This window comes from Panthera onca, chromosome B3, assembly GCF_046562875.1.
Source record: "Panthera onca isolate mPanOnc1 chromosome B3, mPanOnc1 haplotype 2, whole genome shotgun sequence".
NCBI classification, from domain to species: domain Eukaryota; kingdom Metazoa; phylum Chordata; class Mammalia; order Carnivora; family Felidae; genus Panthera; species Panthera onca.
In genome coordinates, this window is record NC_138344.1 from 5,165,325 (window position 1) to 5,192,938 (window position 27,614).

General features: G+C 50.7%; 1 long non-coding RNA gene across 1 annotated transcript; it reads left to right on the top strand.

Moving 5' to 3' along the window:
- The first annotated feature begins 170 nt into the window (after positions 1 to 170).
- LOC132668646 (uncharacterized) lies at positions 171 to 27,614 on the top strand. Its single transcript, XR_013556455.2, has 6 exons — positions 171 to 702; positions 1,835 to 2,154; positions 10,012 to 10,184; positions 13,235 to 13,420; positions 19,813 to 19,938; positions 26,727 to 27,614. It is a non-coding gene; the product is annotated as an uncharacterized LOC132668646 (long non-coding RNA).

Genomic DNA, 27,614 nt, shown 5'->3' on the forward strand with positions numbered 1-27,614 from the left:
GGTTGTGCAAGCGGAGCTCCGGAAACCGCGTGGCCTCGCCCTCCCGCCGTGACCTCGCAGCTGGGGGCCCGGCCCCGCCCCGCCTGGCCACCAACGGGACGACGCGCGCGTCCTCACCGCGGAGGGGGGGGGGGAGGAGAGAGGGGGGAGGGGGGAGGGGGAGGGGGGGAGGCTGGGCGGGAGCTCCGGAGCCACCCCCGCCCCATTTCTCTTTTCCAGAAATGTATTTTTTTTTTTAAGGTTTTGTTTTTAGAACAGCGCCCCGCTCGTTATGAGACACTCGTGTCACACTCAAGAGTACAAACAGAAAATGCTCCAGTGGACACCAGCGCCCCCAGAATCCTCGGCGGCGACCTCTTTCTCCGTCCATCTTCAGAGAGAAGGACAGATGGACGGATGGAAATCTTTCCCAGAAAAGGGCTCCTGCAATGATACACGCTCTTCGGGGGGGGGGGGGGGGGGAAGTACTTAAATTCAACAGAACAAAAGGAAGCCTGGATGTAAGTGAAGACATTGCCCAACTGCAAATGATTGTGCTTCTTATGTTTCTCAATTATTTCCCTAAAAGGAAAGAAAAATACCAAGAGGCTGGATTCATTCTTTAAACATGTTTCCACTGTAGATGGCATCTCTTGACAGCCGGTGATTTGGGACGAGGAAATGAGCTCACCCGCTTCCTATCCCCTTCCCCTCCCAGAAGCTGTGAGTTCTTATTTTTACATTGTCGAGTTCTGTGCTCCTTGCATCCTGTCCTGTAACCATCCTTCCCACCATTGTTTGGCTCAGTTCCGTGCAAGCATATGGGTTTTCTGCTCACGGCCAGTCCTTTCCAAATGAGCTAGCTTCCTGGTCCTCTGTTCCCGAGTCCTTCAGCTGGGAGCTCCCCCTGACCCCTTGACTTGGCCTTCAAGGACTCTGTTCCCCGAGAGGGTCCTGTCGGTCCCAGCCTCTGGGTTGCGGCTGCCAGGCTGCAGGTCTGGAGACCTGAAGCGCGGCCCGGGGGTAGGTGGATGGTCAAACGGGCTGACGGATGCCCGGTGAAACCGGCACAAATCCCCAGTGTTGGGTCGAGCACTGCACTCTCCAAGATGATTCCTTGCTGAAAACCGAGTCTTGAACTTGTATGTGGTGATACACAGTTGAAGTTTTAGATTTTGGAAAGAAGGGAAACGACTAGGGCGTGGGGGTGCAGAGAGGGGTATGGAATATTGTGTTGAAAGAAAGGACAGGCCAGGCTTCTGGCCCAGGGAACCTCCGTGACCATGTTTCCCATCGCTACCCTCACCCCCGCACATTTCATCCCGTTAACAGCAGTGCCCTCTCCTGTCTGCATTTGGAGAAATCCAACTTCTTCAGTGCCTAGGTCAAATGCCACCTCCCCTGTGAAGCCCTTCTGTGACATTTGGATCATTATTTAGCAAATATTTACTTCCCTCCTCTCCCACTGCGGGAAGAGTGATGAGATGGCTGATGAGATGTTTAGAGACCAGACGTGGAGCCAACCACGACATGGGCTTGGTGGCAGAGCATGCCTGCTTGGGCTTCCGTCATTGCCAGGAGCACAGTTCCCCCCTGCATACCCCACTCGTTCCAAAACAGACCTCAACCAAACCCCTGCCAGGAGCCAATCTAGCTAGGCCCAGCCAAACTGGCAGTGGAGTCAGAAGTACATGCTTATAATGTAAGCCATTGAATGAAGGGGCCATTTGTTACGCAGCATTGCTGCGGTGATGGTTGACCAATGCACTTTCTCTGTCCGTTTTCTCTTTTGTGCTTGAGCTGTACTTTGTCCCACAGCTTTACTTTATTAACCCTAGAACTGATTTTGTTGTAGAGTCTGGCTTCCCTCTGGTCTATGAGCAGCTTGAGGCGAGGACGGTGTCTGACTCAATTCTGACAACCCAGTGCCCAGTTGAATGGCACCCAAAGTCATCCTTTCCATCTGCAACCTCTCCAGGACAGCCGGTCTCAGTGGAGAGCCCAAGGCCTCTGCTTCCAGGACACATCTGCAAATTTGGACAAGAAGGTTCAAAAGCCCCACACTTCGGTATCCACTGCCAGGGAAAACACTCAGAGCACAGCTGCCCTCACCTGGGAACATTGGGACAACGGCCTCTTTGATAGGCTAAGGAATGGAAACAGGGAGACGACCTGGTAAGTTCATATGAGAGGGGTGGGGACGGGGAGAATATAAACAAAGAACCCTGGAGCCACAGAAACCTTGGAAGGCCAGTTTGCAAGGTGTCCAAGTAACTGGGAGGCAGTGATGGCACAATGGAGGTCTGTCCCAGGGGGATGAACACCAGAGCCAGGGTTCTGGGGTTGGGAGGGGTAGCTGCAAACTGGGGTTGCCAAACTCTGCCCACCGGCATCTTGCCATGACAACCTAGGTTCCAGCTAGCCTAGTTTCCTTAAAATTCATCATCCAAACCTGGACACTTTCTGAGAGGCAAAGCAGACACTATTCATAATTATGCCAGGACGGGGGTGCCTGGGTGGCTCAGTCGGTTAAGTGTCCGACTTCGGCTCAGGTCATGATCTTACAGTTCATGAGTTCGAGCCCCGCGTCGGGGTCTGTGCTGACAGCTCAGAGCCTGGAGCCTGTTTCAGACAGTGCGTCTCCCTCTCTCTGCCCCTCCTCCTCTTCCTCTCTGTCTGTCTGTCTCTCTCTCTCAAAAACAAAGAAACATTAAACAATTTTTTTAATAAAAACAATAATCGTGCCAGGACAACGGACATAATCAGGGACGGGCAACCAAAGAGAGACGTGCGGTCAGCCTGCGTTGCAAGGAACCAGACCTAGAGGCAATATTGCTTAGGGGCTGAGCGCATGGGCTCTGGAATTAGAGACCTGGGTTCAAACGTGTCTCTGCCCGTCCTGGCCGTGAAGCCAGGGCAAGTCAGTGGCCTCTGTGTGCTTCAGTCTCCTCATCTATAAAATGGGGACGACGATGCCCACCTCGTGGGCTTGCGCCTGCCCCTAGGAAGTGCTCCCTAAATGTTAGCTTGTCATGTTTGCCGTAATTCTTTTTAATAAGTCGGCCCTTTATTACCGGACTTCAGAAACACAGTAAAAGGATTTGTTGAGACCACCAAGCTCACGCTCTGAAAGGAGCACTGAACAGAATTTTCTCGGCACGCAGAGGGGTCCTGTCTGAGCCCCCATCCTCTCTCCCTAAGGAACCGGGGGGACCGGCCAGTCTGGCCAGGGTGCAGGGGTCATCCTCAGCTCTTTCCCGGTTCCCGAGCCTCAGGACTCACCTCAGAGGATGCTAAGTCTCCACCTGCTCAAAGCCGGGCCTTGTGAGTACCGACTCTTCCTTAACCAGTTTCCACAGGGGCTGCGTTTCCCCTCAGCAAACCCTGCACCTTGCCAGGGCCAGGGTTACTGATGGGGGAGCCTCGCAAGCCGAGACCTCCCTTCCCCGAAGCCAGGCCAGCCCAGCCCCAGTCCCCTGGCCGCTCTTGCTCGATCCATCTGGCCTATCAGACGTTCTCTCCCGGGAACCCGAAGCTTGAGTGGGAGAGACACAGAGTCCGGGTGTCATTGAAATTGAGCCACATTCACGGCAGTGCCCCAGAGGGGAGGCTTCCACCGAGGCCCCCGAGCAGCTAGCATTGTGCCTGCTTGTTCGCCTGTTCCTCCGAACCTGTGCAGCCCCACTAACCTCAAAAGTCCCCGGGAGTCCCCGGGAGTGAGGACTTCAGCGGCCAGCTCGCAAAGACCAAACTCTCGAGGCGTAGCGTAGGAATCACTGCAGCTCTGGTCCCCCCAGCTGGGGTGACCATCCTGCCCGCCCCACCCCCGCCCCGCCCCGGGCTCGTGTTGCTGGCCCTGCCTTCTGGATCAGGTGGTGGTGGTGGGAACTGGCGAGACGTTTCACTTCCTGCTGCAGGTAGCTGTCCCTGGCCTCGCTCCGGGGAATTCCCAGTATCACATTGTCACACACCTCTAGCCATCGCAAACAGTGCTGTCCAGTGCCCCACCTCCCTGCCAAGGCCTGGCAATCTCGGGCTCACAGGATGCTAATGACGGGTGCACAGATGAGCGTCCCACAGGCCTGGGGTGGGCTGGCTGCTTGGGTGCAGCGGCAGCGATCAGATGTCTTACCGAAGGACTTTCCAGAAGCTTTAATGTGCCAACCCACCTCCAGGAGGTTGATGTGGTAGGGCAGCATTTCTCAAGCTTATTTAACCCTGAATCCTGTGTTCTGGGCCCACCTTGTGAGCCGGAAGTTCTATGGAACCTGCTGGGAAAGGCGTGGAAACAGGTAGGGATGGGTGAGGGCAGGATGCAGGGGGGAATTAGAGACTTTGAAAGGACCAGACGAAGAGAGGGGAAAGGATGCATCCAACAGGGAGAAAGAGCTCAAGAGGAGGAGAAGGCACCCAGCATTTCCGACATGCCCGTGGGCCCAGGCTCCAAGAAGCCTGAGAGAGGCCTCTGACCAGTCCGTGAATATTATTATTACATCTACTGGTTACCAACGTTAATAAAAACAAGCGACCACCCCAGAAGCCGCACCTGAAACTTGAATAGGAAATGGAGATGGGCTGCTGCCTGTGAAGAGCGCCCCCTGGTGTTCTCTCGCTGCCTCTACAAACCTTTACGGGCACCTGTCGTGGGACTTGCTGGCCGGCAGCCTCTGGTCCACAGCTGATTTTTTTTTTTTTTTTTCTTTCTTTCTCCAATTCAAAATAGTCTGCCTGGTCATCTCGTTTGTGTGAATGTGAGTGTGACTCAGTAGATTTTTTTCTTTTTTTGCTAAAATGATCATTATCACTTCCAGGTGACATGATTCTAGACCTGAAAACTTGGGAGAAAATTTGAAAAATATTGTTTTGTTTTGTTTTTTAGTATAGTTGACTCACAAGAGAAAATCAAATTTAACACCACAAGAAACCGCAAGAGAAATAAGTTGTACAATTACGTAAGGATTAACGACCGAGAGATTGAATCAAGATGGCAGTTTTGCAAAGCTGCCCAATTCCAACCCGACCCTCTAAACGCGACCAGAGATACGTATTTAAAGTCCCTGTCGTGGGGCTAGAACCTGCAGAATGCTATCCTTAGTATCAGAAATTATGAGGAATAAAGGACGCTGGAAAGTGAAAGGCAAATAGATGAGACCGAGTTGAAGGAACAAAATCTAACCTCCAATGTTTAGGTAAAGATGCCTGTAAGAGAGAGGCTGGCTGCAAGGGTGTGCCAGGTGTGGGGAGTGGGGTCCAGGGAGCTGACAAGGTGACAGGCGGGTGCGGTTGAGGGCTTGCTCCTCCCCCATCCACTGGGAGAGCTGGCGACCAGCAGCTGGCGACCCATGCCTCTGGCAGACAGCAGAGAGATAAGGACAAACTGGGGGACCAGGAGGGGACACAGGGCTCATTTCCTTTGTAAACAATGAGCCCTCTATCAATAAGATAAAGGCCAACACCCAACTGAAAAACTGGGATCAAGATAGAATCAGGCAGTTCGTGGAAAATGAAACATACAAATAACAAATATCCATATGAAAAGATTCTGGACCTCACTCGTCATTAAAGAAATGCTAATTAAGACAAGGAGATACATGTGGCTCATTATTTTTTTTAAAAAAATTTTTAATCTTTATGTTTGAGAGAGATTGAGAGAGAAAGACAGACCGTGAGCAGGGTAGGGGCAGAGAGAGAGGGAGACACAGAATCCGAAGCAGGCTCCAGACTCCAGGCTCCAAGCTGTCAGCACAGAGCCTGATGTGGGGCTCACCATTAGCAAAGATTTCAAAAGAGTGCTCGGGGCTAGTGAGGGTGTGGGGAACAGGCTGATGGGATGTAAATTGGTGCACCCTTTCTGGAGGACAATTTGACATCAGCTATTGAACGGAATTTAATGTACTGGAAGACAATAGGATAAAATATATTTTTTATATTCTTGGAGTGGGGAAAACCTTCCTAAGGAAGACACAAAATCTAGAAACCTTAAAGGAAAAAAATGAACAGACTTGGCCTCAAAAATTTTTAACTTCTGTAGCACTAGAGACCATATCAGAGATAAAAGATCAAGTATAGGGGCGCCTGGGTGGCTCAGTCGGTTAAGCGTCCGATTTCAGCTCAGGTCATGATCTCGCCGTTCGTGAGTTTGAGCCCTGCCCCAGGCTCTGTGCCGACAGCCCAGAGCCTGGAGCCTGCTTCGGATTCTGTGTCTCCCTTTCTCTCTGCCCCTTCGCTGCTCACTCTCTCTCTCAGGAAATAAACATTAAAAAAAAAAAAGAGCAAGTATAGAGAACAGGTGCGACACACATAACCTAAAATAGCAACATGCATAACAACTTAAAATACACAGAGTCCCTCCGTAGAGAATCTAAAGCTTTATATTCCAAAATATAAATGGTCAAAGGACACAAACAGGCAAGTCACAGGAGAATTCAAGTGGCTTCTAGTTGAGAAGGGACACTTGTGCTCGCTAGGGGTCAGAGAAATGCAAATTTAAAAATTGAAAATATTTAGTGCTGGCAAAAGGAAAAGAGTGGTTTTGTATGCTGTGGTCATTATGTGCCGGTAGAGTCTTTAGACGGGCCATCGGGAGAACCTGTCAACATGTAAAATGTGCAGATAAACTTCCAGGAATCTTTTCTTTGGGAATACCCGCTTCTGTGGAAATACCCGCTCAACTGTACGTGGATGTGTCAGAAAGTACAGTAAACCCTTGGTCTGCGAGCATCATTCGTTCCAGAAACATTCTGGTCATCCAAAGCCCTTGTATATCAAAGCGAATTTCTGCATAAGAAATAATGGAAACTCAGATGATTCGTCCCACAGCCCAAAAATATTCCTATAAAAATGATTACGGTACCGTAATATAATACAAAATAATAAGAAAATACAAAATATAAAGAAAAATAAACAAATTAACCTGCACTTACCTTTGAAAACCTTCGTGGCTGGTGTGAGAGAGACAAGCGAGAGGAGGGTGATCGTGTAGGACGACTTTCACGATCACTGACGGAATCACTGCTATTGGCCAATGGAATCTTTTTCTTTTTGTGCAACTTTAACAAGGAGCCTATCCAATGACCTAGAATGAGCAAAGCATTCTTAACCGACTGAGCCACCCAGGCGCCCCCTAGCAAAGCATTCTTAAGCTCGCTCTTGTCTGAAAAAGCAAAGGACTGTCCCGAGGTGCTTTGAAGTGACAAAAATACACTAATGCCAGTTGTGGGCACCTTCCAATGTTCTGAAAAATCACTGATCTCTGCCAAACACCACAACCTGAGACCGAGCATCCGAGCATGGGAGACGATCACCCACAATCCTGCAGAGAGAGAGAGAGAAAAAAAACCATTGGGCTCAGTTGTGATCATGTGATATCCTGCGTCACGTCCTACTCGTATTGCAAGACACTGCTCGTTTATCAAATTAAAATTTATTAGAAATGTTTGCTCGTCTTGTGGAACACCTGCAGAACAAGTTACTCGCAATCCAAGGTTTTACTGTATGCTCATCCCAGAACTGTTCGTATTAGAGAAACAATGGAGAGGATCTAAAGAATCAGAGAGCGAGAAGAGAAAGGCGACTTCACTTTTTGTATGTTTGTGTGTGAGATTTTTCTATTTAATATTGTTTTAAGTTAATGCCCCAGAGGGGGGAAATGCTCTGTGTCTGATTTTCTGGAAATTATTACAGTGAAATTCCGGCACCTGCTTTCCCCAAACCCCATTCACATGTCCCCGAAATCAATCCAAACAAGGTCTCAGGCACAGCCCAGAACAAAAGAGGAGGAGCATAGCTTAGACTCCGGGATCCTGGTAACCCAGCACCTCCTAATGGGAAGAGAGGCAGAGGTAGATTCCCTTTGCACCACCCCTTACCCCACCTGGCTGGGGAGGCTGATGTCAGGTGAGGGTGTGGCCACATCTGCATGGAGGAGGCAGGAGATATCTGGGCTTAGCACTCTGCCCAGCCCGGGAGAGGGACCCAGGACAACAGCCTAATCCTCTGGCATCAGGTTCAGAATAGCTTCGAGGAGAGCAAGGAAGAGAACTCACCCATATCACCCCAAGCCCGGGGACATTCACAGTGAGGTCACGTAGACTCGGGAGCCCAGGAGAACAACCCGGGTACAGGAAGAGCCAAGACGACGGTAAAGCAGGGTGGTGGGTCTTTGCGCCGTCCTCCTCCAAACAGCATGAGTGACTCAGCCCTCCCGAGGGTGCCACGTTCTCTCTGCTTCCGCCATTTGGTCTCATCTCTCTCGTGACACCCCCTCCATGTGAGTCCTACTCAGGGCTGATGATCCAAATACCTAACAGCTACCAGAGCATGGGCCCCCGCCAGGCAAAACAGACACCAGCTGTGAACAACGGAAAGAGATAGCAAATTACCCGCTAAACTCGCTGGCTTAGAACAACAAACATTTATGGTCTCACCCACTTATGGGTCAGGAATTTGAAGCCGCTTAGCTGGATGGTTCCGGCTCAGGATCTCTCAGGAAGCTGTAGTCAAGAGGTTCAGGTGGAGTTACAGTCATTCGAAGGCTTGGCCTGGGCTGGGGCATCTGCGTCCAAGGCTGTGGGCAGGAGGCCTCTGTGCCCCCCCCCCCCCACCAGCGGACCTCTCCAGAGGGCCGCTTGGGCATCCTCACAACATGGCGGCTGGCTTCCGCAGAGGGACTGACCCAAGAGAGCAAGGCTGAGTCACAGTGTGTTTTATGACCTAGCCTCCAAAGTCACACACTGCCATTTCTGCAATACCCTAGCAGTCGCACAGGTCAGCCATACTCTGTGTGGAAAGGGACGGGCACAAGGCATAAATACCAGGAGGTGAGGATCGGTGAGTGACATTCTGGAGGCTGCTCCCTCTTCGAAATCCTCTAACGGATTGCCACCCCTTAGAACAAAACACAAATGCCTGCCCGTGGCCTGCAAGGGCTGGCGGGACTGGGGCCCTGCCTGCTTTCCAGGCTCATCACGCCCTTGGCCACTTGCGCTAACTGCCAGATGCACCAACCTGTCCCTCAAGGTCCCACGCTCATCCTCCACGGTCTCCACTACATCCGCCTGGAAGCCTCCCTACCAGACTTTGCATGCTTCCTCCTCACCTTTTAGGTCTCGGCTCCAATGCCACCTCCTCAGACAGGTTCCCCTGACCACCTTACCAAAAATAGCCCCCACCCCTGCCTGCCTCTCTCTCTCACATCACCTCGCGTGGTGTCGCCCTCCACGGTTGCAAATGCGTAGCTACGACATGAGCGATGACCCATAATTTACATTTTGTGGCACCGATTCGATGTATTTCCACATGCAGTCGGTTCCGATGTCTTGCTACGTTTCCTTCATTTCCTTCCGAGACGCCCCTTCACATCACCCCGTGTTGGCTTCTTCCCGGCACAGCGCTGACCCCTCTCTGAAATGATCCTGTGCGTCGGATTATTGCCCTTCTCCCTTCACGTGCCAGTGAGAGCCCTTGCTTTTAAGCAACAGACTCTTTCCTAGCTAGTTGAAGCTGAAGAGGAATTTATTAGCAGAGAGGAAGCACCTCAGAAGTCGCCAGGAGAGCAGAGAACTAGGCTTGGAGGTCATCTGTGTGGATCAGTCCTTGTATGAGCCCCACTGCGCGCATGCGTGCGCACACACACACACACACACACACACACACACCACTGTTGCCCGGGGGGGCACTTGAAGGTGGAGACCACCACGGGGATGCCTGCAGCTGCCGACTCTGGGATCCGGATGGATCTGCTGTACTCTCTCCAGAGAACGTTCCTCGGCACCTGCCTCTCAGTATCACGTGGATGCGGGCGCATCTGATGGCTGGCGTCTTGTGTCACCTTCTCTGCTCCATCTGCAAGCGACGCTGGGAACCTACGTGGCTTCCACAGAGGGAGATGTCAGTTCATAAGGCGGGGAAGCCTCAAACCGAGGAAGAGTGTGCCATGGTTCAGTGCATGGATGCCAGTGCATTGATGACATATATCGTGTCCCGTCTACTCTTTCGGCTACTTCTCATCACCAACCCCTCTCTCATCCTCAGACTTCACAAACGACAACACAACCCAACGGCAGGCTGAGAGCCGCTTCTCAAAAAGAAAATAGTTACTTGTGCAAAAACTGCATGGCTCTGCTCCAAAACTTTAGGGCTTGCTGCCAGCCTCTGACCATCTCGTTCATGTGTTTATTTATTGCCTGCCGGGAGCCCCCCTCCGGGTAAGTGCCGTGAGAGCAGGGCCCTTGTTTCTTGCCTCTGTATCCTCGGGACCTAGAACGGTGCCTGGCACATCATGGCGCCCGTAGATGTCAAGTTCATGAACTGTATGCGCTTAATAAGGCAGAAATGGCAGGGTGTCACTTTCAAGCCTCGGCTCCCGTGGCCAACCGCCCTGTTCTCTGGCTGTTCTCAACTTCAGCTTCCAGGGAGGAGAAATCCGATCGGTCATCTTGTCTACTTGTGCCAAGCCGTAGATTGTCCGGGGCGGGGGGGGGGGGGTGGCTATCAACTGGAGGCTTCGGGGAGGGGTGTCTGCCTACCACCCCCTGCCTCCGGGGAGGGGAGTCTCACGGCTGCGAGATCCCGAATGTGTGCGATGTGACACCGTGTCTTGTACAACGGGGTCACGTCATGCCGGAGGATTGGATTCCAAACTCTCCGTGTAAGACTTTATCCCATGTAGTCAGAGTCACACATGAACGTCCCTTCCGTTACCGCAAACCTCCCTCCTGCACCGCGTCACCTACCAAACATGCACCTCAGCGGGTTACGCTTCAAAGTGGGGACCGATGGCTGTTTCTCTGGGTGAGCACCAGACGAAGACATTGGATCGCCTTATGGGTCGTGTGATGTGAAAAGCACACGTGAGGTGCTCACAGTGTGAGAGACACAGGGGCCCCGACCCACTGAGAAAACCACGGGTTGCCATCACACCGTCTTGTGGGCCATGTGCACTGTGGGTCACAGGAGGCGGGATCTCGGTGCTACACTGTCCTCCCCTCCCCTCCCCTCCCCTCCCCCCTCCTCCCCTCTTTCTGTTTTCTCCTTCCTCTTCCCTTCTGAACACACATATACGACGAGGTTTGTGGTTTAAAAAATAATATCCATTTGCTCCTATTGGATTGACACATGAATATAAGAGGAAGAAAATTAATCTGGTCCTGGTGAGAAAGCCCCGAGTGCAGAAGTGAAAGGAGGAAGCAGCGAAATCTTGTTGATAATCCTATTCTCTGAAATAGATCTCTCACATGAAATGGAAGAAGATTTTAGAAAACAGCAATTACCTACCGTCAGGGGGACAAAGACAGCGCTGGGGGCCTGGGGGCTCTGGTGCCTCAGCCTTGTCCCTGGAAGGTGCAGTTAATAGGGTTACAGGAGGCTGGATTATTACACAGAAGAGAGACAGAGAAACCTCTGTGATGTGTGGGGGAAACTAATGGAGAGAAGGAAGGAAGCTAAGGAAAGTGCCAGACTTCTAGGAGGAAGTGTGAACATACAGGGGGACCAGAAAATCCCTGAAATTTCTGAATAAATCAAGTGGAACAGAATCAGTGATCAAAACTTGTTTTATTTTTTCTGTTCCTTTTCCTCTTTCTTTCTCTTCCTCTTTCTCCCTTCCTCCCTTCACTCCTCTCTCTTTCCCTTTGTCTGTCTGTCTGTCTCTCTCTTACACACACACACACACACACACACACACACACACACACAGGCAGAGTTTTGTCTGTTTTCTTCACTGCTGTCTTCCCAGAACTGAAAACAGTGCCCAGGGGCACCTGGCTGGCTCAGAGTGTGGAACATCTCACCCTTTATCTCAGGGTCGTGAGTTCAAGCCCCATGTTGGGCCTAGAGCTTACTTTAAAACAACAAAGACAGGGGCGCCTGGGTGGCTCAGTCAGTTAAGTATCCGATTTAGCTCAGGTCGTGATCTCACAGTTTGTGGGTTCGAGCTCCGTGTCAAGCTCTGTGCTGACAGCTCAGAGCCTGGAGCCTGCTTCCGATTCTGTGTCTCCCTCTCTCTCTGCCCCTCCCCTATTCACACTCTGCCTCTTTCTCTCTCAAGAGTAAATAAATGTTAAAAAACAAAAGAGAACAAGACAAAAAACCAGTGCCTAGCTCATAGTAAGCCTTTAATATTTATTATATAAATGAACGGAAGACTTTATAGTGAACTGAGATGGGTCATCTCACAGTAACAAAAAGCCCACCTATTCCTCTTGGTGAAATCCCTAAACTTGATGGAAAACAACAAAGACTCTCCCAAATTTCAAACAGAAAAAAAAAAAAAAAAAGGCTAAATCGTTTTCAAAACTCTTGAAAACCAAGACGAGCTTTGAACTTCACAGAGCACCAGTCACCGCCTGAGACGATGGAGGAAAACCCACAGAGTCCTGGAGGGGGTGAGTGGCTCTCAGGACTCCTGAAGCCAGGAAGACAATGGAAGGAAGTCTCCCGATGGGAACGCAGGAAAGTTGGCCTCCAGGGGCCTTGGGGGAACCCATGAACTGTGAAGGGACAGCTCTCCCTCACTCCAGCGATGTTTATGGAGAGCTTCCGTGCACCTGCCTGCCCTGTTCTCCCAGGCCTGGAGTTGCAGGGAGAGGAGGCGGCGGGTCAGTGACAAGTGCAGGAACACGGCCTTGCTGCCGTGATGTCGGTGGGGCTGGCAGGGTAGCCCCACCCACCATGGGCAGCTGCACCGCTGTGACATTGAAGGTCCCTTGGCCCTGGGTGGTGACCCACAAGACAGTCTTCCAAGAACCTGTGATCACTCTGTGCCCCGCCCCCCCGGGGCGGGCTCAGGTCAGGCACCCCTTAACCCTGGCAGAGTTGAGGCGGGGACACCAAGCAGCGGAGGGCTTGACGGCGATGACATCAACAGAGCCCAGCCAGGGTGTTTGTGTTCACTGGGCTGTGGGACGGGCAGCCGGGTCCTTCTCCTAGATCCCCAGCCTCCAGGGCTCGGCCCTTAGGAGCCTGGAGCTGCCTTTTGTCCTTCCAGGGAAGCCAGACCAGAGGCGAGCAGTAGCTTGCTCTCTCCCCTTTCCCCCTGAGCCCCAGCATGCCAGGGCCAGGGCACCCCCCAACCCTGTCCAGGGGGCGACATCACCAGCCACGCGGCAGGAAAGGGAATGGAAAGCAATCCCTGAAGCCCAGGTCCTCGCCTCACCCCCACCCCCCCCCCCCATCTGCTCTCCTTCCTTCCCCGCTGCTGCTGTGGCCACGTTATAGCCACAACATTCATGTGTACGTTCCCTGTCCATCCTTTCAGATGTATTTATTGCGTTCCCACCATGCGCTACCAGCCGGTAGACAGAACAGCCTCAAATCCTGCTGTTGTGGGGGTTTTGACGCCACCGAGATGGTGACCAAGGCAGATCTCTACACCGGTCACCTATTCCCAGCTCCCCGAAGCTCCGGAACAATCATCACGGACGTACCACCCAACCTGTACACGGTAAGAAAGTAAGCAGTACTTTTTGTACCTTGGGGACAAAAATAAAAACCCAGTCACTTAAGTGTCACTCCTACAGCAGCATTGACTTAATGACTAAGAAAAAAAATACCATTGTCTGAACAAAGAGACATATTTGGCGAGTTTTATTATACTGACTGACATGCTTAATTCCCATCCCTCCGGAGGAAAGGAGGCACTGAGTGTTCCCCCCACCCTCACCCCCCCCTTAAAAAAAGGATAAAAATAAATGACCAGAACAGACCAAAACAGCAGCCCCAGCTCCCTTCAGTCCCAAGCACTGTCTGGAGACTGACTCACCCAGGGATTGTACCCAGAGGGATGGCGACCCCTTCACCAGGTTCAGAGAAAATGGTGATGCACCTGCCGATGGCAGGGCCGGCCCCGGGGTCCTGGCCCAAGAGTAGCCAGGACTGGGGGGCAGGGGATGTGTGGGGAGCCCAGGCCAGTCTTCTGTCCCTCTGTCTTCTCTGTCTATGGCTCTGTCTCTTCTGTCGCCCCTTCTCTTACTGTGTCCCTGTGTGTTTGTCCTGCCACCTTCCTGCCTCTCTGTCTCCTGGTCTGCCTGCTGGCCTGTCGGACCCGGGATCTCACATCTGCCTTTCCTCTCTCCCTCTCTCTGCTGAACCATGGCTGTTCTTTTCATGACCCTGACATGTCAGGTGCCCCTCCTAACTCACCCCGTCTCCAGGTTCCAAATCCACAGGACAGAGAGGGGGGCGCTTGGCATTTCCTCCGGGGCTGCCCTCCCCACCGTCCCATGGCTCCGTGAGCCCGCGTGCTCACGCGCAGGGCAGGGGATGGCAGGGCCCAGTCTTGCGGATGGTGGTGGGTGTGGAGTTCTCAGATACAGGGGCACACCCTGGGGAGACACCTCCAGAAAGTCTCCTATGTTGCAAACCCCCCAAAAGAGGTGTTCTTGGAAATCCCTGTGGCAGACCCCACGTGTGCTGCTCCCTTTTGCAGAGTTTATAAATATAGACAAATTTCTAAGGCTTAAAAGAGACATATTTCACGTGTGACTGTGAAATAAAATGGTAAAATAGGTCCCTGTTCTGCATGATCCGGGCTGAGAGCTTTTCTAAATGCAGCCTGCCGCATTAGCATCTTCGTGGAGCCTCTTCCTAATTTAAAGATCCTATAATTATATATCATGCATTGACATTGCTGAAAATCTGTGTAGAAACGTGGCCCGGGAAGGACCTAACCAAAACATGCCGTTTCCTTGGTTTAAAATGGCCACGCTTATGCCTGGAAAAATCCCACATATTGGCGGAGACAGATCTGGGAACGGCGCTTTTTCCTATGTGCTTTATCAAGACCTCCTTGTCACCTCTCTCTGGAGGACCAGGAAGGGGCGTCGTCAGCCAGGAAGAAACACTCAGAGAAACACAGCTTCTTAAATGTGGGGGCAGTGACAGTTTGTAGGTTTCGGGCACTACGGCCTTGGGGACAGACTGCAGCCGCTCCCAAATCCTGAATGCCCAGTAAGCCACGAAGAGAGGGGTCTACATTCATTTCTTTATAGAAACTACACGCAGCAAGATTCTCCCGTCCTGCATCACAGGCGGCCTGATTGTTGTTCAAGTGGCTCTTTCTCGTCCAAGGCATCTGGTGGTTCTCCTCCTATTTCCTGGGCATTTCTTGAAGCTTTGTCTAGTTTCCAGCTGTGCCGCGAGGGCCCGGAGACGGGTGAGGCCGGGGTCTGCCCTCCCGGCCCCAGCACGGCGGTTCTGATTTGATCCGTTTCACTTTGTTTCCTAATTTAATTTTTTTACGGTAAATATCGGTTACACAGCAACAGTCCCCTAGTCCAGCCCTTCAAAGTTCAAACTCTTGAGTTTATTCTTTTTGTATTTACCTCCATCATTCTCAGTAATAGGCTTACTTGATCACTCATGGATGTTTCCATTTGAACCATCGTGTCCTGATTCCTGACCTCCCGGCACGGAAGAGGTCTTATCACACCGTCTTATCACACCCCCCGCCCCCTCCACACCCCAACACCCACACAGAAACACACCTTTCCCCTCCCTTGCCTTCCCAAGAGAGTTTGTGCACAATGCTAATGAAATCATTTGTGTTTATATTATTCTGACTGCAGAAGACGCTGTTAATACCCCACCCATCATGGGACGGGCACCTGACTCCTGGGGAGATCAGGGAAAGATTTCTGGATGAAGTTAGAGACCAAAGTGGGAGTTGAAGAACAGGGCTGAGACAGCAAGGGGACAGGACAGCACGGGCAGGAAGTGCAGAGGCCCAGAGATGGAGAGGGGGTGCTGGAGCAGGGACTGAGGGGTGGGGAGCAGTGGGGGAATGAGCAGGAATGTCAGCAGTCACGGGAGCCACTGGGGAGTTTGGCCCCGAGCAGTGTCACGATCAGATTGCATGTGGCGACAGGGCCGCCCTGTGTGGAGGGATGGATGGAAGGGGCCCCAGAAGCTGTTCCACTGGGCAAGAGAAGGTGCAGGCCCAGAACAAGCAGTCTGCGAAAACCCAGGCACCTGACCTGGGCAGGGGGGTGGGGGTGGGGGTGCCAATCATGGGACTAGACAGGAGGAGAAGCCGGCTTCCAAGGAAGATCGTGAGCTCCGGTGTGGACACACTGAGTGTGAGGTGTCTGCTGTGGCAAAACGAAAGGAAAAGGCAGGTGGGGAGCTGATGACAGGAAGGAAAGCAAGATGGCGGGAGGCAGTGCAAGGCCTACCGTGACCCCTGACTTGGAACACCTTCCAAAGCTTTTGGCAAAGTCTAATAACCCCATAGTGAGGTGTGATCACACGTGAGAAACCAGAGAAGAGGGTGCACTTTTTTATTAGTGTCCACCTAGTGCAGACAGAGTGACAACGTGTGAGAAACCCACATCCCAAGAGTCCCAAGGATCCCTGGAGATCAGAAGGAACCGGGGGAGGCCTCTGAGTTCTACCAATCGTGATGTAGGTGGTTCACCTAGATTTGCAGGTAGATAGGGAGCCCCTCACTAAATATCCCAGGCTGACACGGAGTGGCTGAGGCCCCCAGGTTGGGGTGGACACAGGAAGAGGACCTGTACGCCTGAGTGGCTTAGGCAGTGAAGGTTAAGGTCTGACTTCGGCTCAGGTCACGATCTCGGGGTTCGTGGGTTTGAGCCCCGTGTTGGGCTCTGTGCTGACGGCTTGTAGCCTGGAGCCTGTTTCGGATTCTGTCTCCCTCTATCACTCTGCCCCTTACCCACCCATTCTCTCTCTCTCTCTCTCTCTCTCTCTCTCTCTCTCTCTCTCTCAAAAGTAAATAAAATTAAAAAAGAAGGAAGGAAGGAAGGAAGGAAAAGAAAGAAAGAAAGGATGAAAGGAAAAAAAAAGAAAAGAAAGAGAAAAGCAAAAGAAAAGGAGGACCTAGCTCAGCCAAACCCTTTGGTCCCTCCCTGGGGAGGTAGGTCCCAAACGCTAAGGAATGGAGGTGTTTCAAGGAAGCAGAGGCCAAAATGTCCAGTGGTACTGAAAAGCCAGGAATGATGAGGACCAAACAGAGTCTGTTGGTAGTGGGGCCAGGGAGTTGGGGAGGTCCCAGGGGAGAGTGGCCTCAGTGGGTGGATAGAAACATTCTGACAGGTGTCGGAATGCAGAATGGGGAGGCAACGGGAGGTAAGAAAGTAAGGCACAGAGTAGAGACAATGCTTTCTACAAACGTGGCTTTAAAGGTGGTCCAGGAGCCCCGTGGTTCGATTCTCTTCCAAAGGCCTAAAAACCCTGTAATACCACTATGTAGCTTTATTGTTTCCTTCTCTTTCTGGGAAAAATGATCTATATCTATATCTGGATATATATTTATCTGTTTTTGATTCCAAGTCCCACTGAAATCTGTGTTCCCCTTTCACACAAAGGCACATTTTCCATCTTTGGTACAGAAGGAACATGGAGTGTCTTCATAAGTTCCTAGAAAAACTCCCGTCCCCAAATGGTGCCGATTACTGGATGGAGAGGGGCCTGCTTCAATGGGGAAATGGGGCTTTGATTGGAAGGGGGTTTTGCTGATTATCTCTGCTTCCAAAAGAGACTATGAAAAGTTCCAGAAGGGGGCACCTGAGTGGCTCAGTTGGTTAAACATTCGGCTCTTCATCTCAGCTCAGGTCTTTTTTTTTTGTTTAATTTTTTTTTTTTTTAACGTTTATTTATTTTTGAGACAGAGAGAGACAGAGCATGAACAGGGGAGGGACAGAGAGAGAGGGAGACACAGAATCGGAAGCAGGCTCCAGGCTCTGAGCCATCAGCCCAGAGCCCGACGTGGGGCTCAAACTCACGGACCGCGAGATCGTGACCTGAGCTGAAGTCGGACGCTTAACCGACCGAGCCACCCAGGCGCCCCTCAACTCAGGTCTTGATCTCAGGGTCGTGAGTTCAAGCCCTGCATTGGGTTCAAGCTCTCTGCTGGGTGTGGAGCCTACCTGAGATGAGATAAGACAAGACAAGACAAGACAAGACAAGACAAGACAAGATAAAAAATAATAAAATAAAGTAAAATAAGGTCCAGAAAAACCCCCTCCCCTTGAAACAGGCTGTTCGGTAGTGGGCGCTGTGCCAAGTCCCCAGAAGGTCTAGCTGAGAGGAAGTTTTGAAAAACCGCTGTGGGCAAAGGGAATGAAGAGGGAGAAGAGATTCCCAGGGGAAATCTATTAGGGGGCAGCACAGGGAGTGGGGGGCGGCACGTCCACACTCCCCTTCTTCCGTGGTGGTAGAACATTGAACGGTCACCCAAGGACCAGAAACAAGGGTCAGGATTTGTATGCCCGGCCTGACCATGTCCACCGTGCACCTCCTTTCAGATGAACGAGGAGCCCAAACCCTTCCTGGAGGGGCCCGTGCTGCCCGCAGCCTGAGCAGTGCACTCAAAATGCCGAGCTTCTTTCTCTGCACCCAGGGCCACGTTGCCTGGGACTCTGGACCCACTTGGTCAGGTACGTTCCAGCCCCATCGATGGGCCCAGTCTAGGAGGTGCCTCTGTTGGCCTCAGGGCTCCGCTGGGTGAGGGGGTGTAGGATGCTCGGCGCTATTAGGGAGATGGCGGTCTCTGCACACAGCATAGAGGTTTTGCATTTGTAATATTCATACGTCGACTTTTTTCTGTATTAATCTTTTCACAAAGCGTTTGTGAAATATGACCTACAAAAAGGCATATAGAATAATACAGAACGCTCACGTCCCTCTCCCCAAGTGTAAGGAAAATAAAACAAATATTACTAAGAGAGTTAAAGTCCCCAGAGTGTCCCCCCGTGACTGTATCCCCTCCCCCTGCCTCGAGGCACCTGCTACCTCGAGTTTGGGGTGTATCCTTCCTACACCCCCCACCATGGCAACCCAGACGGGATGGCCCCACGTGGCCGGTCTTGCTGCACGGGGGCGAAGGGTTTGCCTCTCAGCACGGAAGTAACAAACAGGAAGAGAAATCATGGCGGCAACAAAAAAGACATGAAAACTCTAGTGACGGAAATACAATTGCCTGGGGCGCCTGGCTGGCTCCATCGGTAGAGCAGGTGACTCTTGATCTTGGAGTTGTGAGTTCGAGCCCTGCGTTGGATGTAGAGATTCCTTAAAAATAAAATCTTAAAACAGAGAGAGAGAAAGAAAAGGAAGGAAGGAAGGAAGGAAGGAAGGAAGGAAGGAAGGAAGACAGCAATTGCAGAGAGAGAGAGAGAGAGAGACCAGAAACTCTCTGTTACTGATACATGGGCTCTGACACAGGAGGGACAAGTCTAGTGAGTGGCCATCTTGGGACACAGAAGCCTGGGAGTGGACAACCCACAGGACACTGACAAAGAAACGGGGCCTGGACCGGGACCGAGCCGTCCCAGCTACCCGTGGCCAAGGTCTCACGGATGTCCAGCTGAAGAGGAGTTCCATTTAACACCAGAGTGCTGTTGAGGCAGCGTGGTGCACCGGTTCCAGAGCCGGCTCAGTACAGGCTGGCTGGTCGATCACGCTAAGCCCATCCCATGGTGACGGACGGGTTAGTTTCTCCTCCGAGTCAGTGCTCAGATGGGGCTCCCCACCAGCCTCCCATTTGGCTCAGGAAAATAAAATGAAAGCCCTATTGGATTCTTGGGACATCTTGGAGCACTTCCTAAGGGACAGATGAATGAGAGGCTGGTGGTTGACATTTAACTACAGTTCCAACTTTATCAAATGTCTCCTTGCAATATGTCCAAGCCAGCCTAGAACTGGACTGGACTTGGTGGCCTGAGGGGCCGCCTGGCCTTCAGGCTGTGCTCCTAGCCCCTCTGCCCACCCCATGCTGGGCACAGGCCACCAGCCTGTATTGTGAAGTCAGTTGCCTGAGATCCTGCCAAGGGTAGTTTTCTATTCAAAGCATCTTTCTCCTCTTTGTTCTTTGTATAGGTCCCATGGTATGTTAATCGGCTTGAGCTGCCATAACAAAATATCATAGACTCCGTGCTGTAAACAACAGAAATTTATTTCTCCCAGCTCCGGAGGCTGGAAGTTCAAGATCAAGGTGCCAGCAAGGTAGGTTTCATCATAAGGCCTCTTCTCTTGGCACGGAGGTAGGGGGCCATCCTTACAGTGTGCTTGCCTGACCCCATCTTTGTGCTGCGTGCAGGGGAGGGGGAGGAGGGAGAAAGAGAGAGGTGGTATGTCTTTTCTTCTTACAAGGACATCAGTTCTGTCAGATTAGGGCCTCACCTTTATGACTGCATATAACCTAAATTACACTCTAAAGACTCTATCTCCAAACACAGTCACATGGGGGTTAAGGTTTTAACGCAGGAATTATGGGAGGACACAACTGAGTCCACAGCACATGGACACCCAACAAATGCTCAGAATCTGGTCTGCCACTTCACAGAGAATAGAAAGAGTCAACTTTCTGTAAGTGTTAGAAATGTTCTGTATTTGTGTGGTAGTTACATAAGAGTGTGTGTGTGTGTGTGTGTGTGTGTGTGTGTGTGAGTGTGCATAAATTATTTGAGATATATACTTAAGATTTGTATGCTTAACTGTATGTATGTTACACCTCAACAAAAAAATTTTTTTAACGAACACACACGGAAGAGAAGAGAATCCAATTAAATCCACGAGGCCTTTGGGAATGAAGAAGGTGCCCAGCGTGTCCTTAAGGCTTGAAAGTGACACCAAGGAGTTACCGTGCAGGAATGGAAGGAACTTAGCCTTTATTGAGCATTTTGTTTTGTCACGGTAGTTTTGGCTATAGGACTTCCCTAAGTCCACACACTGTGTCAAGTATAAAGAGTCTTAGGGTTTTTAGGTTGTTTTTTTTTTAGTTTTATTTATTTTGAGAGAGAGTGCATGCGCATGTGCAGGCAGGGGATAGGTAGAGAGAGAGGGAGAGAGAAAGAATGCCAAGCATGCTCAGCACCGTCAGTGCAGAACCCAACACGGGGCTCAAACTCACGAACCATGATCATGACCTGAGCCGAGATCAAGAGGCAGACGCTCAACCGACTGAACCACCCAGGTGCCCCTCAAGTATGAAGAGTCTTACATGAATGCAAAAGAATCTGAAGGGCCAGGGCTTACAAGGGATAGAAACTGGGTTATTCCCTCATTGCTAACTCAGTCTCTCTCTCTCGTGCACTTTCTGCCTATGCCTATCTACCCCACACCCCTCTTTGGATCTGTTTCCTCTCCTTTCTCTTCATGGTCCCAATATGGCTGCCACAGCTGTTTGGTCAGTACAAGTCTCCCTCCTCAGTTCCTACCACCAACTGTTCTTTCCTTTTTGCCTCTTAGGTCAACCTCCTGAGAAGGGCTCTAGCACACATTAAAAAAAAATTTTTTTTATGTTTATTTATTCTTAGAGAGAGAAAACATGAGCAGGGGAGAGGCAGACACAGAATCCAAAGCAGGCTCCAGGCTCTGAGCTGTCGGCACAGAGCCCGACACAGGGCTCGACCTCACGAACTGTGAGGTCATGACCTGAGTCGAACTCGGACACTTAACCGACTGAGCCACCCAGGTGCCCCGGCTTTAGCACATGTTTTTGAGCCAGTGTCCACATGTAAGTTAGAAGACTGCCGTTGGGTCCAATCATCTGCAACAGGAAGAAGGAGGCCACGTGGCACAGTTTGAAGTTATGTAAGGCCCAGGTCCTGGGTTAGAATAACTTGGAGAGGTGGGCAACAAGAGATACCTATCTCAAGAATGTTAAGTGCTGGGGTTTTAAGAATTTCTCTATTTTCTTATACTGTCTTTGGTTTGGGCATCAAGGGAAAGCTGCTCTGAAATAATGAGATGGATAGTGCACTCACCTCTGGAATTTTCTGGAAGAGTTTGTGTAAAGGTGGCATTCTTTCTTCCTTAAATGTTTGGTAGAATTCACCAGTAAAGCCATCTGGGCCTGGAGTTCTCTCTGTGAGAAGGTTTCTTTAAGCTATAAATTCAATTTCTTTCATCAGTATAGAGCTATTTGAGTGATCTCTTTCTTCCTGAGTTGACTTTGGGAGTTTGAGTCGTTCAAGAAAATTGCTCATATCGTCGAAGTTATGGAATTGATTGACATAAAATTGTTCCTAATATCCTCTTATTAGCCTTTTAATATGTGTACAGTCTGGAGTGGTACACCTCTCACATTCTTGATATTGGTAAATTGCATTTTCTCCATTTTTCCAGTCTGGCTAGAGGTTCATCAATTTCATTGACTTTTCTCAGAGAACCAGCTTTTGGTTTTGTTGATTTCCCCTATTATTCTTTTTTTCTATCTCACTGATTTCTTCTTTGATCTTTATTATTTCCTTTCATTTGCTTCTTTTGGATTTAATTTATTCGCCTTTTTCTAGTTTCTTAAGGTAGAAGCTGGAATCATTGATGTGAGATCTTTTCTTTTCATTTTTTTTTTAGTTTTTACAGTTATTTTGAGAGAGAGGGAGAGAATAGGGGAGGGGCAAAGAGACAGGGAGAGAGAATCCCAAGCAGGCTCTGAGCTGTTAGCACCAAGCCCTATGTGGGGCTCGATCTCACGAACTGTGAGATCATGACCTGAGCTGAGATCAATAGGCAGGTGCTTAGCCAGTTGAGCCACCCAGGCGCCCCTCCTCTTTTCTAACATAACCATTTAGTGCTGTGAGAACACAGGTCCTCGATGACAGTCTGTGACTTGGGCACTGGATCAAGTCTCATCTGAGGCCAGCCTAAATCCAGACCACTGGTTCTCAACTTTGGCTACACATTAGAGCCACCTGGTAAGCGTCAAAAGCTACCCATGCCTGGGCGCCACCCCAGGCCAATTAAGTCAAAATCTTTTGGGAATGAGCTCCAGAATGAATACTTGTCAAAACTCACCAGGTGGGTCTAACGGGAAGCCAGGATGGTGAATCACCACCATACCAGGCTAGCGCTTCCCAAACTGTCTGTAACAAAGGCAGTTTTGTTTTTTGATTCGTTTTATATTCCTATTATCTTACTGACTGGTTCTGGGCAACATACAATAAAAATGAACCATATGGCTTCTAGAAGTTTCCCTCACGAAAAGTGGGACTTCTGTTGCCTCTTAAATCCAGGTGTTCTCATTATCCTTAATTATTATCAACAACAGAGGAAAGCAAGTTTGTCAAAACACGATTATGCCCAAAGTCAGTTCGACATTATAGTTGTATCTCACTGTGGAACAACAACGGACAGTTTGTGGACCATTCTGGTCCATGGACCGTGCTTTGAGTGGCACTGTCGAGATTTCTTGATTGTATGAGCCAATAACTTCTTTTGATTGTTTAAACTTGAGTTGGGTTTTTGGTTAGAAGAGGAAGGTTCCAGAGGCGCCTGGATGTCCCAGTCGGTTACGTGTCCCAACTTCGGCTCTGGTCACGATCTCACCGCTCATGGGTTCAAGCCCCGCATCGGGCTCTGTGCCGACAGCTCAGAGCCCGGAGCCTGCTTCAGATTCTGTGTCGCCCTCTCTCTCTGCCCCTCCTGCGCTTGCCCTCTGTCTCTGTCTCTCAAAAATGAATAAATATAAAAAAAAAAAAAATTTTTTTTAAAAGAAGAGGAAGATTCCAGCTGAAGTACCCTACCACAGATATATCCCATCTATTTTGTTCACACGTTATTCTCTCTTTCCCACACAAGCGCTGCAACCATCCCAGAGTATGTGTACGGTCTTGGCTTGCTTGATGATGACTGTGTGATTACTACGTAACCTCACTGTGGCTCACTTTCTGGAGCTGAGCCAAGAGGATACGAACTTCCTTTTCTCTTTTATTCTTTTTATTATTCTTTTTATTCTTATTCTTTTCTTTTTATTCTTATTATTTCTTCTTCTTTTCTTCTTTTTATTATTTACTTGTGTAAGTAATCTCTACCCCCAACGTGGGGCTTGAATTCTTGACCCCGAGATCAAGAGTCACAGGTTCTTCTGACTCAGCCAGCCAGGCACCCCCCACCCTTTCCGCCATTGTTGATAACGCTAAAGAAAACTGAGGACACCCAAGTTTGAGAGGTAATAGAAGCAGTTTCTTTTTATCTTTTATTTAAAAAAATGTTTTTGTTCTTTTAAAAAAGTTTTTTAATGTTTATTTAATTTTGAGAGAGAGAGAGAGAGAGAGAGAGAGCCCACGCACGCACCAGGGCACAGGCTCCTGAGCTGTCAGCACAGAGCCCGACGCGGGGCTCGAACTCACACACCATGAGATCACGACCTGAGCTGAAGTCGGGCGCTTAACCGACTGAGCCACCCAGGTGCCCTATATTTTCTAAAGGAAACCTCTAGAAGGCACAGGATTGTGGATATGGATTTCAGCATATTGGCATTATTTTTCTGACCCTCGGATCATCCCATATTTGAGCAGAGAGCTCCTTCAGGTTGGCTCCTGTGTCCTTTCAGTCCATCCTATTGTCTTTGGTACCTTCCTTGCTTGACTATGCCAGCCTTGGAATAACCATTTCTCAGAATCCCTGGCTCCTTTCAGTGGAGAATGGTATTTAAAGACTAAGATCTAGGCAAGGCACTATATATATATAGTTGACCCATGAAATAATGTAGGGTTAGGGCACATTGACCCTTGCACAGTCAAAATTCCATGTATAACTTTTGAGCCCCCAAAACTTAACTGCTAATAGTCTACTGTTGACTAAAAGCCTTGCCCATAACATAAACACTCAATTAACATATATTTTGTATGTTATATGTATTATATATTGTTTTCTTCCAGTATGCTAGAGAAAAGAAAATGTTATTAAGAAAATCATAAGGAGGCACTTGGGTGGCTCAGTCGGTTGAGCGTCTGACTTCAGCTCAGGTTATGATCTCATGATTCATGAGTTCAAGCCCCGCGTCGGGCTCTGTGCTGACAGCTCAGAGCCTGGAGCCTGCTTCGGATTCTGTGTCTCCCTCTCTCTCTGCTCCTCCCCTGCTCATGCTCTGTCTTTCTTTCTTTCTCTGTCTCAAAAATAAATAAACATTAAAAAAAAATTTTAGAAAAGAAAATCATTAGGAAGAGAAAATACATTTACAGTACTGGCCTGTGTTTGTTGAAAAAAGTCTGTGTATGAGAGGACCCACACAGTTTAAATCTTTGCTGTTAAAGGGTCAACTCTACACTTTTTAAACACAGAAATCACATGATTTTTCAAAAGATCTGTTTGTTTTTTATTTTATTTATTTCGAGGGAGAGAGAGCACAAGAGAGACAGAAGAGAGGGAAAGAGAGAGAATCCCAAGCAGGCTCCACACTGCCCGCATGGAGTCCAATGTGGGGCTTGAACCCACAAACTGTGAGACCGAAATCAAGAGTCAGAGGCTCAACCGCCTGAGCTACCCGGGTGCTCCTTCTTTGTTGGTTTTACCGTAACTAGAGGTCTTTTCATTAAGTCAGTCAATGACCTGAAACCATCAAGTCACTTGGGCTTAAGGGCTGGTTTGGATTAGGGCAATTTCTCAACCTCAACAGCATTGACATCTGGGGCATCGTGGACACTGTCCTGTGCATCGTAGAAGGTTCAGCAGGATCCCTGCCCTCTGCAGGCTGTGACAACCAAAAGTGTCTCCACATGTTGCCAAATACCCCTTGTGGTGGCAAAACCAGCTTGAGGACAGGCCTGGGAATTCTACGGAAAGCGTCTTGGAACAAACTAGAAAACACATGGCCCCTGATGTGGCACGTATGCCTCCTGCCTCTGTCTCCCCCACGGGGCTAAGCGGGATCATGGCCACAGGATAAAACAACACATTATGGGAAGCAGTCCGACCCGCAAGGAGTCATCGGCACGCAAGTGAGGACCAGACGTCACGTCACGGGCAGCACCACCCGGAAGCCACATGTCGCTTCTTGCAAACTTTGCTGAGACGCCGAAGCATCTCATTGAACTGACTCAAGTCCGGAAGATTGCTCAAACTCTCGTTCCCACCAGCTCCTTTCAACGTTCCCCCTGTTTAAGATCTCTCCCTTTACTGTCACCGAGAGAAAGTCCCACTTAATTCATACCAGATGCTCAGTGAGTCGTCATGAATCAATGCAACATCATCCAAAAACCAGCAAAATGAGTCATAAGGACAAACAGGACTCTCTCTCTCTCTCTCTCTCTCTCTCTCTCTGTCTCTCTGCAAAACAGTGACTAAATTAGTGTTTTTCCCCTTTGGAAAAAAAAAAAAAAATTAGGAGGTTAAGAACTGGCTCAGGGCCCTGCTTGCGTAACCCGCGTGTCAGTGGGTGTGAAATGGTTAAACACACGTCCCCGGGGAGACCTCGTGTGAGGCCTGCAACTGCTCCAGGCAGGCGCTGGCTACAGGAGATGAGAGATTTCTAGAGCGATTCTACGCTGGGGCGGTGGGGGGGTGGGGGGTGTCCGGCGACCCCCCGAGACCGTTTTGCAGCATTCTGTTTCCATCCGAGATTCAGAGCATAGGAATCTCCATCTGGGAGGACGGGGCTCTTGGCCACCGTGAAAGGCCTTCCAGGATGTGAGCGCGCCCCTCCTCCCGACAAGCTCCTGAGAACCGAGCCCCGTTTTCTCCGCCTGCCTCTACCTCCCCGGCTTCTAGGGACGGCACTCTGATGGCCTATGCGGGTCAGAACCGCGGGCGGGGGAGGCACTGGGCCCCCCCGGGCGCTTTCTCCAGGGCCTCTGAGCCTTGAATGGAAGGAGGAGGAGGAGAAAGACACGTCCTTGTAATGGCTGGATGAGACTGTCCATGGTTTCTGCTTCTGGGTCCCCACGGCCTCCCCGGTTTCTGTCCTTTTCAGAGTCACTTCTTCGACTTTCCCTGTCATTCTGTGAGGGCCACGTCCTTCTGGGGAGCCCCCTTTGCGGTCACGGCCGGCGTCTGTTGCTTTCCCCCCACAGCACCAAGGCAGGCCCTTCTGTGAAGGCCCCCGAGCCGGTGCTCCGTGACGTTTATGAGGTGCGGAGACAGGTGTCCCCTCGATGAGGCAACGCAGGAGGAACGGAGGCAGAGGCTGCCCTGCGGTTACTGGCTGAGCCCTAAAGGAGGACCCGCGCACAGATGGGGGCCAGTGAGGGACGCCTCCGGCCACAAGAGAGAACGAGCCTATTGACAGGGAGGAGCCCGGGCCGCTCCAGGTCTTGCCAGCGCTGTGCTGGGGGCCTGGGCACATGGGCGCCGCCGTCGAGCCCCTTGAAAGGCTCCTGCCCTGGGTGGAATCTGTCCTGCTTCCCCCTTGGGCCCTCCGTTCCCTCACCAGTCATCTGTCGTCTTCTCTTCCGTGTTGTTTGGCAGCCTTACTCCGCGTCCCCTCGCTCCCCCAGTCCTAAGGTGACCGTTTCAATCGTCCATTCGTTGCGGTCCCCGTGGCCTTCCCGTCGCCCTCGCTGCCAGCAGGAGACGAGTTTCTTATTCCACAGAAAGAGTTTCGACCATCATACGGGGACTCCTTCAACTTCCCAACACAACACCTGCACCCCCTTCCCCTCGTGCTGCCCGGCCTGTGCGTCGTAGGATGGGTCTCGGCGTCCCTGGCCTCTGTCCGCTAGATGACCTCCCCCTACCACGAGTTATGACAATCAAAATGTCTCCAGGGACGCCTGGGTGGCTCAGTCCGTTAAGCGTCCTACTTCGGCTCAGGTCATGATCTCGCGGTTCATGGGTTCGAGCCCCACATCGGGCTCTGTGCTGAGCTCCCAGCCCGGAGCCTGCTTCCGATTCTGTGTCTCCCTCTCTCTCTGCCCCTCCCCCACTCGCGTGCTCGCACGCCCGTGCGCGCGCTCTCTCTC